General features: G+C 48.6%; 1 long non-coding RNA gene across 2 annotated transcripts; it reads left to right on the top strand.

Moving 5' to 3' along the window:
* The first annotated feature begins 7773 nt into the window (after positions 1-7773).
* Positions 7774-17242, top strand: LOC144458430 (uncharacterized). 2 transcript variants are annotated; one of them, XR_013487912.1, is made up of 3 exons: positions 7774-8329; positions 8405-9505; positions 16751-17242. It is a non-coding gene; the product is annotated as an uncharacterized LOC144458430 (long non-coding RNA). The 2 variants fall into 2 exon arrangements; XR_013487913.1 differs by having other exon boundaries at positions 8402-9505.
* Positions 17243-17656: the final 414 nt, after the last annotated feature.

Genomic DNA, 17656 nt, shown 5'->3' with positions numbered 1-17656 from the left:
GGGGATTGGGGGAGGGGCGTGTGTGAGGGGGGGGGGGGGGGGAACGCACGCACGTTTCGCGTGCACACACGCACGCGCGGTTCACGTGCGCGCGCGCGCATTTCACGTGCACGCGCAACGCTGGTCCCTATATACTACTAAGTCCTCACGGAAAGGGTGACAGGGAAAGAGTCCTCGCAGTTGGCTGAGCTCCAGGCAATGATTGCAGCTCTAGAATGGTCAGAAGGGAAGAGAGTGAACATCTACACAGACTCTGCATATGTTGTAGAAGCAATCCATGTGGAAATGACACAGTGGATCAGATCTGTTTTTTTTAACAGCAGCAAAAAACCCCATTAAACACGAAAAAGATATGAAGAGGCTACAGGAGGCTCTGATGAAGCCAGCACAAGTAGCAGTCATTAAGTGTAAGGGCCATGATAAAGCAGGGACAGCTATCACTAGGGGAAATGAGGCTGCAGACATGGCAGCCAAGAGAAAGGCAGGATATAGTCCACAGTATATCATGCTACAAACAGAGAAAACAGTACATGATCTCTTGCCACCATGTGATGTAAATATGTTAATAGCAGAGCAGCAGAAAGCTTCTCCATAGGAGCTTACAGTCTGGAAAGAGAGAGGAGCAGTGAGAACAGAGGGTGTGTGGAGGTCTCCGGACGGAAGACCAGTGTTACCCCCAGGGCTGATGAAATCAGTCCTCCAGGAGGCTCACGGCATGACTCATTGTGGAAAGATGCAAATGGTGCGAGGTCTCACTCATTGGTGGCACCCTTTTCTGCCAGCCATGATTGAGAATCACATCAGAGAATGTAAAATATGTACAGAATATAATGTCAGACCCACAGTGAAACCACACCAGGGGAAATTTCCTCTCCCTAAACTCCCAGGTCAAGAGGTCATCATTGACTATACAGACATGATAGAAAGAGTGGGAGGACACAGGTACCTTCTGGTGGCGGTGGATGCATACACCGGCTGGCCAGAAGCCATACCTGCCAAATCAGAGGATGCAAAGACAATAATCAAATTTCTGATAAATCAATATATCCCCAGGCACGGGTTCCCCAAACGAATCAGATCTGATAACAGGACTCACTTTAAAAACAAAGACCTACAGCAGGTAGAGAAGACATTGGGGCTAAAACACACATTTGGCACAGTCTATCATCCTCAGTCACAGGGCAAGGTGGAAAGGATGAACCAGTCTATTAAGGGAAAAATAGGCAAAATCTGTGCTCAGACTAAAATGAGCTGGGTAGATGCTCTACCCCTAGCTCTAATGTCAATCAGGAGTTCAGTGAACTCATTGACGGGGTTCACGCCATATGAACTAAAAATAGGACACCAGTTCCCGGGACCGGGAGCTGGGATCCAAACTACAGAAGAAATAGAAAGCCCTATGCAATACAAACCGTATTATGACCAACTAACAGCATTGGTGTCAGCTTTCTCCAAACAGGTGACCACAGCTCAGGAGGGAGCAGAAGTGAAAGAACTCCCAACATCAGAGTGGGTCCTGCTCAAGGTGATCAAACGAAAGTGGTCAGAGCCAAGGTGGACTGGTCCCTACAAAGTCGTGGAACGGACGTCCCACGCCGTCAAACTACAGGGAAAAGGTGACACATGGTATCACTGGAGTCAGTGTGCAGTGGCAGAGACACCTGCCCGAACACTGGAGGACATAAGAGACACTAAAGATAAAAAAAAAACAACACACACACAGCTTACTCACACAGACATTTATTCATTTAGCTTAGCATAAGTGCGGAAGAGATATCCTGTGATCAATGTGAAGGTTTGAAGCTCCTTTGAAGCAACACTTTGCCCAGAGTACGTTTGAGTAATATAAAGCCAGGATACAAGAAAGACTCGCTTGCAGAACATTTACACTCCATATTTACTCTTATATTTTACACGTTTATATTTACCTTTTTGCAATACAAAATAAAGAAATGAAATTGTTATTAGAATTATTAGGATTAGAACCACGCCACCATAAGTGGTGTGTGTTGGGAGTTGTTGTGTTAACCTGTGTTATTGTTTTACCTCTGTTGTATTATGAGTCTTCCCTCAGAGACAAAGCCGTAGAACCACCACGAAACCGAACCAGGAGAAACACACCAGGGAGTGGAACGTCAGACTCCTGCATAGCTAAGTATGGTGGAGTAGAATTGACATACATAATGGGGCAAAGTACAGGGTTCCAGTTTGACTTGTGCTCCATAATAAACTGTAAAGGAAAGGATCACCCCTAACAAAAATGTGGACAGAATTAATTATGTGCATTACAATGTTCTTAGACTGGCCAACAGCACTAGGGACGCAGTTGGGGGACTCTCTGAACAACTGGCAGCCACCTCCCTGATGACAATACAGAACCGAATTGCGTTAGACATGCTTTTGGCGGAGAAAGGGGGTGTCTGCTCTATGTTCCAGGGCCTCTGCTGCACCTTCATCCCAAACAACACAGCTCCGGACGGGTCAGTAACTAAGGCGCTAGAAGGGCTGCGCACGCTCTCTGAGGAAATGCATGAACACTCAGGCATTGATAAACCCCTGGGTGGTATCTTCGAGAAGTGGTTCGGTAAGTGGAAAGATTTAGTGGTATCGGTATTCTTGTCTCTGGTGGGAATGGTCGCGGTGTTAGCATTATGTGGTTGTTGTTGTATCCCATGTATCCGGTCACTCTGTGAAAGAATCATAGTGACAGCTGTGGAGAGAAAACATCCACAGCCCCCACCATATCAAATGACTCAAATGGAGACGGCCACCCTGTTAGGAGAGCCGCCTACTGATTCAGATTCGGACTCAGACTCAGGAGAAGACAAGGTGTGAGTGGTCTCATGTGTATGAGACCAAAAGGGGGAGTGATAACTTTTTGTTTCAAAAGAAACAAAAAGTGCAGTAATCAAAAGACCTAAAAAGGGGGACCTGGATACATTGAAAAAAAAAAAAAAAGAAAAAAAGAAAAAAAAAAGTGGCCTCAGTCCTATGAGGCCAAAAGGGGGACTGTTGGGAATAGAATGATGTTATGTGTTTTACTATAAGTTGTGTTTCACTATATAAGTTTTAGATGTGTGAACAATGAGAATACTGAGATGATTTCAGCTGATCTGAATGTGTTTGCTTTGCAGAAGTGGAAAAGTACAGGAGAGGAAGAGACATGAAGTCTGAGGAGCACATACCGCAATGCTTAGATAATTAGTTTCATATATGGTAAAAAGAATAGAAAGTGATGTACAGATAGTAAGGTACAGCACGTGTAGGGAGTTGTGTTGTTCTCTTGTCTTTCAAAACAGGAACCACGCCCCCACCGCCAGCGGGAAGGAGTCAGATTAACACGAGGCAGGGGCGTGGTGTGGTGAAGGAGGAAGTGGAACTGCCAATGAGAAGAGGACAACGCCTTGCGTGCACAATGACACTCTGTTACGCTCAAATATACTGGGTCAGGGAAAGGACAGGAGGTCAGACTTCGTGAACTGACACACCTTTGTTGTTCGTCAGGGACGTGAAGTTGAGACCCAGAGCTCTGTAATTTTATTCCTTTACTGCTTAATAAACTACATTAACTGAGACCGAATATCTTCTCCTATTGCTTCATTAAAGAACACGCAGGACTGAGCTCACACATAGCACATTAGAGAGTAGGATGAGACTCTCAGTCCATCAATACGTATAGCTCTTTCTATGTTGCTTTAACTTACGTGTAAAAACCGTGTGCAAGTAAAATCAACAGCGCAATATTACACGTGAGCAACAATAACTCAAAACTTATCATTTTGTTCGAAAACTCCGCAGCTACTCCCGTTGAAGTCCGCCTGGGTCGAGCATCTCGCTGGTCTGACGTGTTTCGACGGAGCAGGTGCGGAGGTCAAACAGGAGCGCTGGATTTACGACACAGCACACACCGGAAGAACTACTACCATAAAAAATACAGCTATTTACAAGCCGATGTGATGAACAGAACAGTAATTATTTTTTCCCTTAAATGACTACCACGTGATCGGAGAGGGGGGAGGGAGGATAGTTCTTATTAGGACCTCAGTGTGTTTTACTTTGTGTTTTCACACACACATCATGTTCAGCATGGCCATATGATCAGAGAGGGGGGGGGGTTCTTATTAGAACCTCAGTGGGTTTCACACACATCATGTTCAGCATGGCCATATGATCAGAGAGGGGGGAGGGGGGATAGTTCTTATTAGGACCTCAGTGGGTTTCACACACATCATGTTCAGCATGGCATTTGTTGTGGGGGAAAGATATAGTGTATGGATAGGACAGAGGGGTCTTATGAGGACCACAGTTTGTATAACGTTATATTGGCATTGTTGTGGGTGATAGAAACCCAGAAGTCTCCTGCAGTAGAGACATCAGCATGTATGAACTTGTGTATCTGTTGTCAGACAGCAGCAAGGTTGAACAGGCTGTGGCTGGTGGGTGTTGTCTTTTAGTATCCTTCTGGCTCTGTGCAGTCATCTCACTTCACTGATACTACTGATGCTCTGTAGATGGGTACTGATGATGTTCTGGTTGGTTTTAATCAGCCGCTGCAGAGCCTTCCTGTCCTGGGCCATGCACATGGCATGATGCCAGTTTGTGATGCTTCCATTCAGGATACTTTCTATTGCCCCTCTGTAAAAGTTAACAAGAACTTGGCACAGGGATTTTGCTTTCTTAACTTTCCTGAAGAAATACAGTCATTTCTGTGCTTTCTTTACCAGGGAGGAGAGATGTGATGACCATAACAGGTTCTCTGTGATGTTGATTCCCAGTAACCTAAAACTGTTCATCTGCTCCAATGTAATCAGCGCCTTGATTTTGTTGATGTTGAACAGTAAGTTGCTCTCTGTGCACCATTTTGCAAGACGGCCGATTTCCTCCCTGTAGCATTATGTAGAAATATTATCAGGAGGCAGCGATTGTCTTTAGTCAACTTTATTATCCGACTGATAACAACACTGGAGACTGACCAGACACGACTATTAAATGTGATACATAATATTTATGAGAATGCCAAATCTTGTGTTAGAGCTGGTTATGATTTATCTGAACAATTTGTATGTAATGTAGGAGTGCGTCAGGGGGATAATTTATCACCACTATTGTTTGCACTATATTTAAATGACTTTGAAAAATATGTGAGTCAATGGTACAACGGACTTCAACTTTTCTCAATGGAATGCTGCAATGTGATGAATGGTGAAATAGGGATATATTTGAAATTATATGTCCTGCTTTACGCGGATGATACGATTGTACTGGCAGAGACTCCTTCAGAATTACAGGCCGCATTAAATGCAGTTGCTTCTTATTGTAAAAACTGGTATTTAACTGTTAATACAGACAAAACAAAGGTTGTTATTCCAGTAACTGGAAGTGTAACAGGAGGTGGATCGGCATCTGGAGCAGGCGAGTGTGACTCTTCATCACACTCAAAGCATTCCTCTCCACTCTTCTCAAAAGTCTCTGGAAATCCAGGAGGGGCTTTAGGTGGTGACGGTTCCTGCGTAGTACTCCTCTGTCTGTCTGGACTAAGTATGATCTTGGTGAGTCAGTGTTTAAGGACAGTGGCTGTCTTTGTCCATCCTCGTTCATTGCAGCTTCACAGCAACATTGTTTCCAGGCTGGAGTTCTGGCAGAGGTCTGACATTATACCTGTTGTCATAGGCACGCTTGTAGCTCTGTTTAGCCCTCTCATCAACCTGTCTCACCTGCTGGAGAGCTTGAGATCTTAGATTCCAAAGTAGGAACTGTAGTGCAGATCTGCCTACCAAGCATGAGCTGAGCTGGACTCACGCCTGTAGTTTGCAGTGGGGTCGCTCTGTTGATCATGAGGGCTAAGAAAGGATCACTCTGTTTCAGGATTCGTTTGGCTGTCTGTACAGCTCTCTCAGCCTCTCAATTGGCTTGAGCATAATGAGGGCTGGTTATAACATGTCTGAAATCATACTCCTGAGAAAACTGCACGAAAGGTCTGCCTGAGAATTGGGGACCGTTATCTGTGACTAATTCATTTGGGCATCCCCATCTGGCAAAGATGTTTTTTAATGGTTTCACCAGACACATATTTGAGGTAGGCTATTTCTATGTACCTTGAAAAATAGTCCACAACTATTAAGTAGTTTTGTTTATTCAGTTCACATATGTCAGCTGCATGGATGTCGTTAGACCTGGGCATTCCCGGCTATAGCCTCGGATCTTTTGGGCTCAGCCCCGAATCTTTTAAGCCTCTGTTTTTTTTTAACTAATAAAGCACCTCATTTCCAACTTAAAGTCCACGGCACAGGAACACAACAGACAGCAGCGCACGCAGCACAGCAGCACAGCAGCACAGCAGCACACAACACACTCACGGTCACACCAGTTTACATGCTGTCATGAGCGGTTGCAATGAAAATGGACTGAGTCACTTAACTTGCGTTTCAGCTTGTAGCTTTATTAAAGTGCAACTTGCAGGTTAATTTTTTTTAAAAATATATACATAACCTTGTCTGAAAATTACCATATGAGAAGTTAATTCAGAATTTATTATGGTTTACACGACATAAGGGCACAAATTCAGAGGAAAAAGTGGCTCTTTTTAGCTCCTCTTCTAAAAACGCTTTTTTTTCCAACATCGCCTGATACTACGTCACGAGAGGGACTCTGCGTCCTTGACCCTGCCTCTGTCCAATGTGCAGTAGGTGGTAGTGAGTCTGAGCGGTAGTAAACTTGTGAGTTAGTATTTTTTCGGTTGTTAACAGTGCATTTTACCATTTGTGATTATGCCAAATTATTGTGTTTGTGCAGGTTGCACAAACTCGAGTCTGTCAGGACATTGAGTCCACCGTTTTCTGGACAGAAAAAGGAGTGGAGTTAGTTTTCGTGCCTGGGTGCGTTTTGTGCAGGTGAAGAGGCGCTTTTTCACAGCTTCATCTGTGACCAAAAATGCAGTCGTGTGCAGCGCTCATTTGGACAGAAGGATTATGTTCCTCGCACATACCCCCGAGGCTCGGGAGACCCGAGCCCGAGCCCCGCAGCCCCGCACGGAGACCCGAGCCTCGGGGGTATGTGCGGGGCCGTGAGGCGGGGGTATGTGCGAGGATGGGTGTCATAATTTATTTCAAATATATTGATAACATCAACTGAGAGAATGAACTTTATGTCACAGTCCTCCCACATATTGGACATTCTGGGGGCCCCCTCTTGGAGGCGGAAAATGGTTTAGTCCGCCCGACAGTAACAAGTGTAACGTCAGTGAGCCCAGATTGAATGACCTGGGGGCTAGACATCATGCTGCCCAAAAAGCATAAATCGGGGTATCAAAAGAAGAAAGAGAGGAAAGAAAAAGAAAGAAGGCAGAATGAGGGGAGGCAGCTGTCGACTGCTTTCTTTCCCAAAGGTGAACCGAGTTTGCTTGTTATGCAAAGTCCAATTAAAGTTAACGTAGTCCACTCCAGACAGCTGCTGCTGATGTTTGTATGCTCACGTGAAGTCTTTAGCTTAGCTAGTTGCCAACCAGGCTGCTTGCGGCTGTAAGTATAAAGACAATTATGGGCCAGCTAACGTTAGTTGTCAACATTAACCAGTTTCAGAAACAAACTGTGGCGCTGGCGCAGCCGCAGCAGCTGGAGCAGCAGGAGCAGCAGTGGCCAGTCCTGGCGGCTCTTCTGAAGATGAGGCTGAGATTAGAGATGAGCAAAGACAAGGTGAGATCGTTGTTCAAGTATTCAAGGGCAAGCTCCCCCCTCCGACCCCCCCTTACGTTGGTATGTTGGTTCGCGAGGGAGAGAGAGAGATACAGAAAGAGAGAGAGAGAGTAGCAAGAGAGAGAGACAGAGGGAGAGAGAGAGTAGCGAGAGAGAGACAGAGAGAGAGAGAGAGTAGCGAGAGAGAGAGAGAGAGAGAGAGAGAGCGCTTCCCGACATGAGTGTTGGTTCATGCACGGAGAGAGAGAGGGAGAGAGAGAGAGAGAGAGAGCTGCTGACTGGTAGAATTGCTGCCTAAATGCGAGTTGTTTACCTTAATGTGGCAGGACGGCACAGCCCGTCTCCACTCATGTTGTGTATGTGCTGGGTCAGGTGGATAGCTGTGTAGGCTCGCCCCTTTGCTCCCCGCCCATTGAGTGACACTGGGCTGGGAGCAATTATCCAATTTCACCAGCGTACTGGGCGAGGCCAGCCAAAGCTATATATGGGGGAGAGCTGCGCCTCTCAGATGTGCGTCCCCCCACCTTATCCGGAAACCTGAGCGTGTGTGTCGGCAGTGTGGTTTGGCGTGGCAGAATTTGATCCACGTGGCTGTCTTGAGACGCAGGTCGACGCGTCTCCTCTGCTCACTTTGCCAGGTAGGCTCAAACACTATTATTGCGTCTCTGGCTCGTATTGGTGCCGTGTCTGATGCGCTTTCTGCTCTCCAGCAGAGTTGGCCTGTACTCTGGCCGGGGGTTGGGAGTGCGTGGCCTCGGAGCCGTGCGCAATAATCCGCGCACCGGGTTGGGAACCCTCAGGTAGGCTGGCTCGTGTGTGTCTGGCGTGTCTCATGCGCTCTGTCGGGCTGCACATTATGTGACTCTGGTCTCTGTTTGCTGTTAGCAGCTATAAAGGTGGTTGGTTGGTGGCTATCTCTCCTGTTGCCTGTGACGCTGCGCCCTCACTCACGGGTATGTATGCGTGCTTGTTTTAATCCATCTAATTGCAAGTCACGTATTAATTTTAGTCTGTATCACAGCAGGTGGCTCCTCCTCTGACGTGGGCCGCTGCGCTGCTGCTGCTGTTCTGTCCACCTGTTCTGTCTCGGGTTCACCCCAGCAAGCTTATTGTTCTCTTACATTTGTGTCTATTGTTTTTCGTTGTTTTGTTTTTTTGACATCCTCATTGTGTGTGTGCGCGGGTGTTTGGAGTTTCGCACGCCTGGAGTAAGTCAATCTGGATGAAACTCAAGTGTTGGCTTAACTGTATGCAGTGCTGCTCATGGGGAGGAAATGAATGCAGCATAGGACTTAAAGCTACACCAAGAGGACTGATCCATGTCAGCAATCTATTAGTATCGGTTGATTATTGTTTCTTTGTATTGTAATTAGATAATTATTTCGATCATTGGTGGATTTTGTGACCGTTGTTGTTTTCTGTAGATTTTTTTTGTGTTTAGTTATCCAGTTATTTTTGCATAGGTTTTGGTTTCTTATTTTTTTTCGTTTATTATTTGTTTGTTATATCAACAAAAGCACCATCAACCTTGGTGGAGACCTCCTGGGCCCGGCATAGTGTGGTGTTGGGGCAGTTTCTGGCTTGGTTTTGTTTTTTTTCTTGCCCCTTGCTTTGACTAATATCTGCCTCTTTTGTTGGACAGGAGCTGTTGGGCTGGTGTGGCAAGCGACTGACTGATTCCTGCGGTGGCGGTCCCCTCACTTCCTGTACAGTAGTGCACATGGGTGTCAGTTGATGGTGTGTGGTTTCTTTTTTCTTCACGTGTGGTGTGCCTCATCAGGACCCTTCCCCTCCCCCTCAGTCGTCGCCGCCTGGTGAGCCCTCAGCCCCTTTACACAGCACATGCACTTTTTTTTTGGCAAACTTAACCAACCTGTCAAGAGGCCCCAGAGGATTGTGCAATAATTTGCCTTTTGTTATTATTATTGTAATCTTGCTTGCATCATCACTGAGATTGGTCAGCATTTTAAATTTTGAAATATTGTTAATAAACTTTCTCTTTTATATTTTATTTGGAATCCGTCAGTCTCTGTGTCTCCCGTACCTGTGTGACCTTGTTTACAGTATTAGAGAGGCGTTTCCCCTCTGATATATTTCCTGGGAGTGAAATTCCCCTAGGTGGCGTTGTCGGACACTCATTAACAGAAATAAATAAATCCAACCCTCGTAGTATTGCCACATTCTTGGCGTTGTCGGCAGGATGACACCTTGAAGACTGACGTGTAGTCCATTTTTTTTCTGTTTTGGTGTTTTTTTACTGTACCTGTTAATAGCTTGCCTTTTATTGTATGTAAATGGTTTTGGAGACAGAACAGCAGTAGCAGTTTTGTAAAGACCTAATCAGCTCCATCAGTCAAATTTCTCAACTTTGTTCTCGTGAGTTTTGGTGCAGCTTGTCCTCTGGTGCCATGGAGGAGGAAATGCAACAGCTCAGAGACCTAATCGTGCAGCTGAAGGCGGATAATGAGCGGCTTCGTCAGGAGAGGGAAGCCTCGCAGGCCGGCCCGAGTGCTGACACTCCAGCCCCATCTGTTTCGGTGAGTACTGCCCCAGTAGCAGAGTCCAGCGCCACGGTAACCGAGCGGTTGGTTGTGGTACCAAGAGACCGTCGGTGTCCCATGTTCAATGGTAGGACTGGCATCAGTGTAACTGAGTGGGCAGAGGAAGCTCAGGCTTGTATGCGGGCCCGTCGCTTGTCAGCTATCGATCAGGCCCTCTTTTTGGTTGACCATCTAGAGGGAGAAGCCAGAAGGGAGATTAAGTACCGTACCAAGGCTGAGCAAACAGATCCTGCTCGGATCCTTGCTATTTTGAATGACTTGTATGGTTGTACACAGTCATACATAACCTTGCAGCAAGCCTTCTTCTCTCGGGTGCAGCAGGAAGGAGAGACATTACAGGAGTTTTCCTTAGCTCTGATGGCCCTCATGGACCAGGTACAGCAGTGTGCACCTGATGGTCTTCTTAATGCCGCAGTCTTACTCCGTGATCAGTTTGTAGAACATGTTCTTGACAGTGCCCTCCGTAGAGAACTGAAGCAGTTGGTCCGTCGTCAGCCTCGGTCCACCTTGCTGGAGGTGCGTGCAGAAGCAATTCGTTGGGAAAGAGAGGGGCTTCCAGGGGGCGCCAGGGAGCGTAGCCATTCTCTCCCTTCCATGTATGGTCTGCAGTACGGGGTACAGAGCAGCCCCCATCCACCTCCTTTGGCTGCCTCCCAGGGTTCAGAACTGGGTGAGTTGAAGGAGCTCTTGAAGCGCCAACAGGAACAACTCAACCAGCTCACCCAGACGGTGGCATCTTTGCAGACCTCATCCTTTCAATCCCACCCCAGTCGCTCTGGTCCAGTGATCTGTCGAAGATGTCAGCAACCAGGTCATTTTGCCAGGGAATGTGATGGAGAACGGGCTCCTTCTCGTGCTCGTGCCACTTCTGCCCTTGGTCTTGCGAACAATGTGGTCAGGTCCTCTTCTTCCTCTCACCAGCCGGAAAACTGAAACCCACTGAGTTGCCGAGCCACAGCTCAGATGGGGAGTCAATGGGCTCAAGGGAGGGGACCGTGGGTAAATTAATGTCATCTTGCCCTCACCTCAATCTCTCCATGGGCGGCATCATGGTCCCATGCTTGGTGGACACTGGATCCATGGTGTCCACGATCACAGAAAGCTTCTTTTTGGAGCATTTTGCACCTTGGGGTGCCGATCGTCTCCAGTCTTGTCATTGGCTGCAACTTCGGGCAGCTAATGGGTTAGCAATCCCTTACATCGGCTATCTAGAGTTAGATGTGGCACTGTGTGGCAAAGTGTTTCGTGGTTGTGGCATACTGGTGGTGCGAGACCCTCCAGGTGCGTCATCTTCTGTTTCTGGAATCTTGGGGATGAATGTCATCCGCCGATGTTATCGTGACCTTTTTGGGGCACATGGTGCTGCACTGTTCAGCTTGCCTGTGGTGACTCAAGCTCCTGGTTCAGTCATTGAGGCCTTGCAACAATGTCACCAGTCCACCACCCAGCATCCAAAAGATCTGTTGGGTACCGTCAAGGTTCGAGGCCCGCGGGCAGTGCGAATACCCGGTGGGGTCATGCAGTTTGTTGCGAGCACCTGCCCCGAACAGTTTTCTGGTCAGGATGTGCTTTTTGAGCCCCCTCAGTCAGGGCTGCCGGCTGGGCTGCTTGCCTCCCCCTGTCTCACCCAAGCTGTCCGTGGTACAGTCTACATCCCGGTAGTTAACGTAGGGACCACTGAAGTTCTCCTCTACCCACGCACCAGTTTGGGTGCCCTCAGTTGTGCCCACGTTGTGAGTCTACCCACTGGGGTCACCGAGGTGAGGTCTGCCACAGCTACAGTCTCCTCCCATGTGGCTGACAGTCCTGCACAGAGCGGTGTAGAACTGGTAGACCTGTCTGCCTTGGCACAACAAGACCAAGCCGAGGTGCGGTCCCTACTGCGGAAGTACAGCTCCGTCTTCTCTGCACATGATGGTGACTTGGGTTGCACTGATCTCATTTCACACGACATTCCACTGCTTGACAACATTCCTGTGCGACAGCGATACCGGCGTATTCCTCCATCGGAGTACGAAGAGGCCAAGGCCCATATTAACCAGCTTCTGGAGGCTAAGGTCATCAGGGAGAGCAGTAGCCCATACGCCTCCCCCATCGTGTTGGTCAGGAAGAAAGATGGTAGTCTACGCATGTGTGTAGACTACCGCCTTCTCAACAGCAAGACGAGGAAAGATGCTTTTCCTCTCCCCCGTATTGAAGAGAGCCTGGATGCTCTTTCTGGTGCCTGTTGGTTTTCAACCTTGGATTTGGCCAGCGGCTATAACCAGGTTCCCGTGACCGAGCAGGACAAGCCTAAGACTGCCTTTTGCACGCCCTTTGGTCTTTTCGAATGGAACCGAATGCCATTCGGGCTGTGTAATGCCCCAAGCACCTTTCAGCGGTTGATGCAAAGGATGTTTGGGGACCAGCAGTGTCAGTCTCTCCTCCTCTACCTTGACGACATTGTTGTGTTTTCTTCTTCTATCAGTCAGCATCTGCAGCGCTTGGAAGTTGTCTTGAGTCGGCTCCAGAAGGAGGGTTTAAAAGCCAAGCTGGAGAAGTGTGCTTTCTTTCAGAAAGAGGTCAGCTATCTTGGGCATGTCATCTCTGGGGAGGGTGTTTCCACAGACCCTGCCAAGATCGAGGCGGTCGCCAGGTGGCAGCGCCCCCGCCAGGTTTCAGAGCTGCGTTCTTTCTTGGGGTTTGCCAGCTACTACAGACGCTTTGTGGAGGGTTTTGCTAAGCTGGCAGGCCCTCTGCACAAGTTGGTGGCAAACACGACAGGCAGTCAGATCAAACGAGGCCAGAAACCAGATGTTGGTTCTGTATGGACACCCCAGTGTGAAGAGAGCTTTGAGGCCTTGAAAGCAAAGTTGGTCTCGGCCCCCGTCCTGGCATATGCAGACTTCTCCCGTCCCTTCATCCTGGAGACTGACGCTAGCCATAATGGTCTAGGAGCTGTCTTGTCCCAGGAGGTGGAGGGTAGGGTTAGACCGATAGCTTATGCTAGCCGAGGCCTGCGGCCAACTGAGCGTAACATGACCAATTACAGTTCTATGAAACTGGAATTTCTTGCCCTTAAGTGGGCCATGACGGAGAAGTTCCGTGACTATCTGTGGGGGCACAAGTGTGTTATCTTCACCGATAACAACCCGTTAAGCCATCTCCAGTCTGCCAAACTGGGAGCCACAGAGCACCGGTGGGCAGCCCAACTTGCCGCCTTCGACTTTGAGGTCAAGTATCGATCTGGCCGCAGCAATAAAAACGCTGATGCCCTTTCTCGTCAGTACGTGTCAGGCTCTGGCTTGGTTGAGCAGGCCCTTCCTGGTACATCAGTTCCAGCTCTCCTTCAACAAGCTGCTCCCCCAGTCTCAGCGGTTCCAGTGACCCAGTCTATGGTGTCTGTCCTCCCGTTCCACTCTCCCTCTGACATTCGCTCATTGCAGGAGTCTGATCCCCTCCTGAAAGAGGTGTTGGTCTTTTGGAGAAGGCAGGTTCGGCCGACCCCAGATGAGAGGAGGCACGTGTCCAAACCAGCATTGGCGTTGTTGCGACAGTGGGATCGCCTGGTGGACAAAGATGGTGTACTCCATCGCAGAGTTTTCCGCTCAAATGGGGGAGAGGAAAACCTCCAGCTGCTCCTGCCAGCTCTCCTGAAACAGGAGACGTTGAAACTGCTCCACCACGAACACGGTCACCAGGGTATTGATCGGACTACCGAGCTGGTACGAGAGCGCTGTTACTGGCCAGGGATGTGCTCAGATATCAAGCAGTGGATCAGGGAATGTGAGCGCTGCCAGGTCGCAAAGGACTCTGGGCCCATTTCGCACAGCTTTATGGGCCACTTGCTCGCATCGAGGCCAAACCAGATTGTGGCCATTGATTTTACTGTGTTGGAGCCCTCCAGAAATGGGTGGGAGAATGTCCTTGTAATGACAGACGTGTTTAGTAAATACACTGTGGCTGTCCCAACTGGGGACCAGCGCGCTCCTACTGTTGCCCAGGTCTTGCTCAATGAATGGTTCTTTAAGTTTGGTGTACCAAGCCGCATTCACTCCGACCAGGGCCGCAGTTTCGAGAGTGCCTTGATCCAGCAGCTCTGTTGTTTGTATGGAGTAGAGAAGTCTCGCACTACCCCATACCACCCGGCAGGAAACGGACAGTGTGAGCAGTTCAACCGAACGCTACACAACCTCCTGCGTACCCTGCCAACTTCTCGGAAACGAGAGTGGATCTCCTGCCTCCCGCAGGTACTCTTCTGCTACAACTCCACACCTCATCAGGTCACGGGAGAGTCTCCCTTCTTTTTAATGTTTGGTCGTGAGCCTAGGCTTCCTGTCGACTTTCTGTTGGGTTGAGTCCAGGATCCTGTCCCAGGGAAGGTACAGGATTGGATTTCTGAGCATCAGGTGCGACTCAGGACAGCTTTCGAGGGGGCTCATGATCGGTTGTTGGCAGCGGCTAGTCGCCGTAAGGAGCGGCATGACCAGCGCGTCCATGACGAGCCTCTGCAGGTTAACCAGCTTGTTTATCTCCGAGACCATAGTGCTAAGGGCCGGCATAAAATCAGTGACATTTGGAGTTCCGTGGTGTACCAGGTGTTAAGAGCCCCACGTGGCGACGGTGCGGTTTACACCATTGCTCCTGTGGACGACTTGGAGAAGGTGCGCAATGTGCATCGCAACATGTTGAAGGCCAAACTAGGGCCTGACTTGGCTGGTCCTCCTCCTGCTTCTCCTCCCGCTCCTCCGTTTCCACCAACAGCACTCGAGGGTAACTCCTCTAGTGATGACGACCTCTGGGTGTTGGTCCCTGAAACCCCGTTGCCATCGGCCGCACCTGTAGCTGGCAGTGCTGATCGTAGGGGGTCCCTGGCAGCGACACCGCCGAGAGATCCTCCTGTCCTTGGTATGCCTCTGGCACGGGGAGATGCTCCTGTGTTGGGTTTTTCTCCCCCTACGGCAGGTTTAGGCAGCAGTAGTCAACCCGCTGTCCGTCGAACAGGTCGATCCACCACTGGCCAACACTCAAACGTGCATCATCTTCCACGGTCAGCCGGTTGCATTGACGGTGAAGTGGCGGGACCGTCACGGGCTGCGTCTAACACCCAGTATGCTTTCCACCGCCCTTGGTGTTAACCCCCAGGTCCCTGTGGTCCATTGTCGGGGCGACAATGCAAAAAGGGGGGGGTAGATGTGGCAGGACGGCACAGCCCGTCTCCACTCATGTTGTGTATGTGCTGGGTCAGGTGGATAGCTGTGTAGGCTCGCCCCTTTGCTCCCCGCCCATTGAGTGACACTGGGCTGGGAGCAATTATCCAATTTCACCAGCGTACTGGGCGAGGCCAGCCAAAGCTATATATGGGGGAGAGCTGCGCCTCTCAGATGTGCGTCCCCCCCACCTTATCCGGAAACCTGAGCGTGTGTGTCGGCAGTGTGGTTTGGCGTGGCAGAATTTGATCCACGTGGCTGTCTTGAGACGCAGGTCGACGCGTCTCCTCTGCTCACTTTGCCAGGTAGGCTCAGACACTATTATTGCATCTCTGGCTCGTATTGGTGCCGTGTCTGATGCGCTTTCTGCTCTCCAGCAGAGTTGGCCTGTACTCTGGCCGGGGGTTGGGAGTGCGTGGCCTCGGAGCCGTGCGCAATAATCTGCGCACCGGGTTGGGAACCCTCAGGTAGGCTGGCTCGTGTGTGTCTGGCGTGTCTCATGCGCTCTGTCGGGCTGCACATTATGTGACTCTGGTCTCTGTTTGCTGTTAGCAGCTATAAAGGTGGTTGGTTGGTGGCTATCTCTCCTGTTGCCTGTGACGCTGCGCCCTCACTCACGGGTATGTATGCGTGCTTGTTTTAATCCATCTAATTGCAAGTCACGTATTAATTTTAGTCTGTATCACAGCAGGTGGCTCCTCCTCTGACGTGGGCCGCTGCGCTGCTGCTGCTGTTCTGTCCACCTGTTCTGTCTCGGGTTCACCCCAGCAAGCTTATTGTTCTCTTACATTTGTGTCTATTGTTTTTCGTTGTTTTGTTTTTTTGACATCCTCATTGTGTGTGTGCGCGGGTGTTTGGAGTTTCGCACGCCTGGAGTAAGTCAATCTGGATGAAACTCAAGTGTTGGCTTAACTGTATGCAGTGCTGCTCATGGGGAGGAAATGAATGCAGCATAGGACTTAAAGCTACACCAAGAGGACTGATCCATGTCAGCAATCTATTAGTATCGGTTGATTATTGTTTCTTTGTATTGTATTTAGATAATTATTTCGATCATTGGTGGATTTTGTGACCGTTGTTGTTTTCTGTAGATTTTTTTTGTGTTTAGTTATCCAGTTATTTTTGCATAGGTTTTGGTTTCTTATTTTTTTTCGTTTATTATTTGTTTGTTATATCAACAAAAGCACCATCAACCTTGGTGGAGACCTCCTGGGCCCGGCATAGTGTGGTGTTGGGGCAGTTTCTGGCTTGGTTTTGTTTTTTTTCTTGCCCCTTGCTTTGACTAATATCTGCCTCTTTTGTTGGACAGGAGCTGTTGGGCTGGTGTGGCGAGCGACTGACTGATTCCTGCGGTGGCGGTCCCCTCACTTCCTGTACAGTAGTGCACATGGGTGTCAGTTGATGGTGTGTGGTTTCTTTTTTCTTCACGTGTGGTGTGCCTCATCAGGACCCTTCCCCTCCCCCTCAGTCGTCGCCGCCTGGTGAGCCCTCAGCCCCTTTACACAGCACATGCACTTTTTTTTTGGCAAACTTAACCAACCTGTCAAGAGGTCCCAGAGGATTGTGCAATAATTTGCCTTTTGTTATTATTATTGTAATCTTGCTTGCATCATCACTGAGATTGGTCAGCATTTTAAATTTTGAAATATTGTTAATAAACTTTCTCTTTTATATTTTATTTGGAATCCGTCAGTCTCTGTGTCTCTCGTACCTGTGTGACCTTGTTTACAGTATTAGAGAGGCGTTTCCCCTCTGATATATTTCCTGGGAGTGAAATTCCCCTAGGTGGCGTTGTCGGACACTTATTGTTCTGCATTCAATGTCCCTCTCTGTGGGTAATACTATAAACGTGGTTAAGTGACAAACTTGGTTAAGTTAACCCAGGTAGCAATAAACCTGAAAGCTGAGGAGTCCAGGGCTTCATTTAATGCCAACAGGCTCCTCCACCATAAGGTTTACAGCAACCTCTGGTTTAACTTAACCAGTTTTGTCACTTGGTAACCTTTGCAGTATACCTCAGCAGTATAGTCTCACACACACAAATCCCCCTGCACCAAGCAGTTTGTAAACATCTTTTTGTAACATTCAGCATTCAGCAATATTTCTATATGATCTGCGATGTCATGCATCACTGTTATATTTGTGTATAGTTGAAATTGTACTTATTAATTGTCAAGGAAATATGTAGGAGTGTGCATCTTCACTTATAGAACAG

This window comes from Epinephelus lanceolatus, chromosome 17 (genome assembly GCF_041903045.1).
Source record: "Epinephelus lanceolatus isolate andai-2023 chromosome 17, ASM4190304v1, whole genome shotgun sequence".
Taxonomy (NCBI): Eukaryota; Metazoa; Chordata; class Actinopteri; order Perciformes; family Serranidae; genus Epinephelus; species Epinephelus lanceolatus.
The sequence above is the reverse complement of the archived record's forward strand: the minus strand, read 5'-3'. Positions and strand labels throughout refer to the sequence as shown.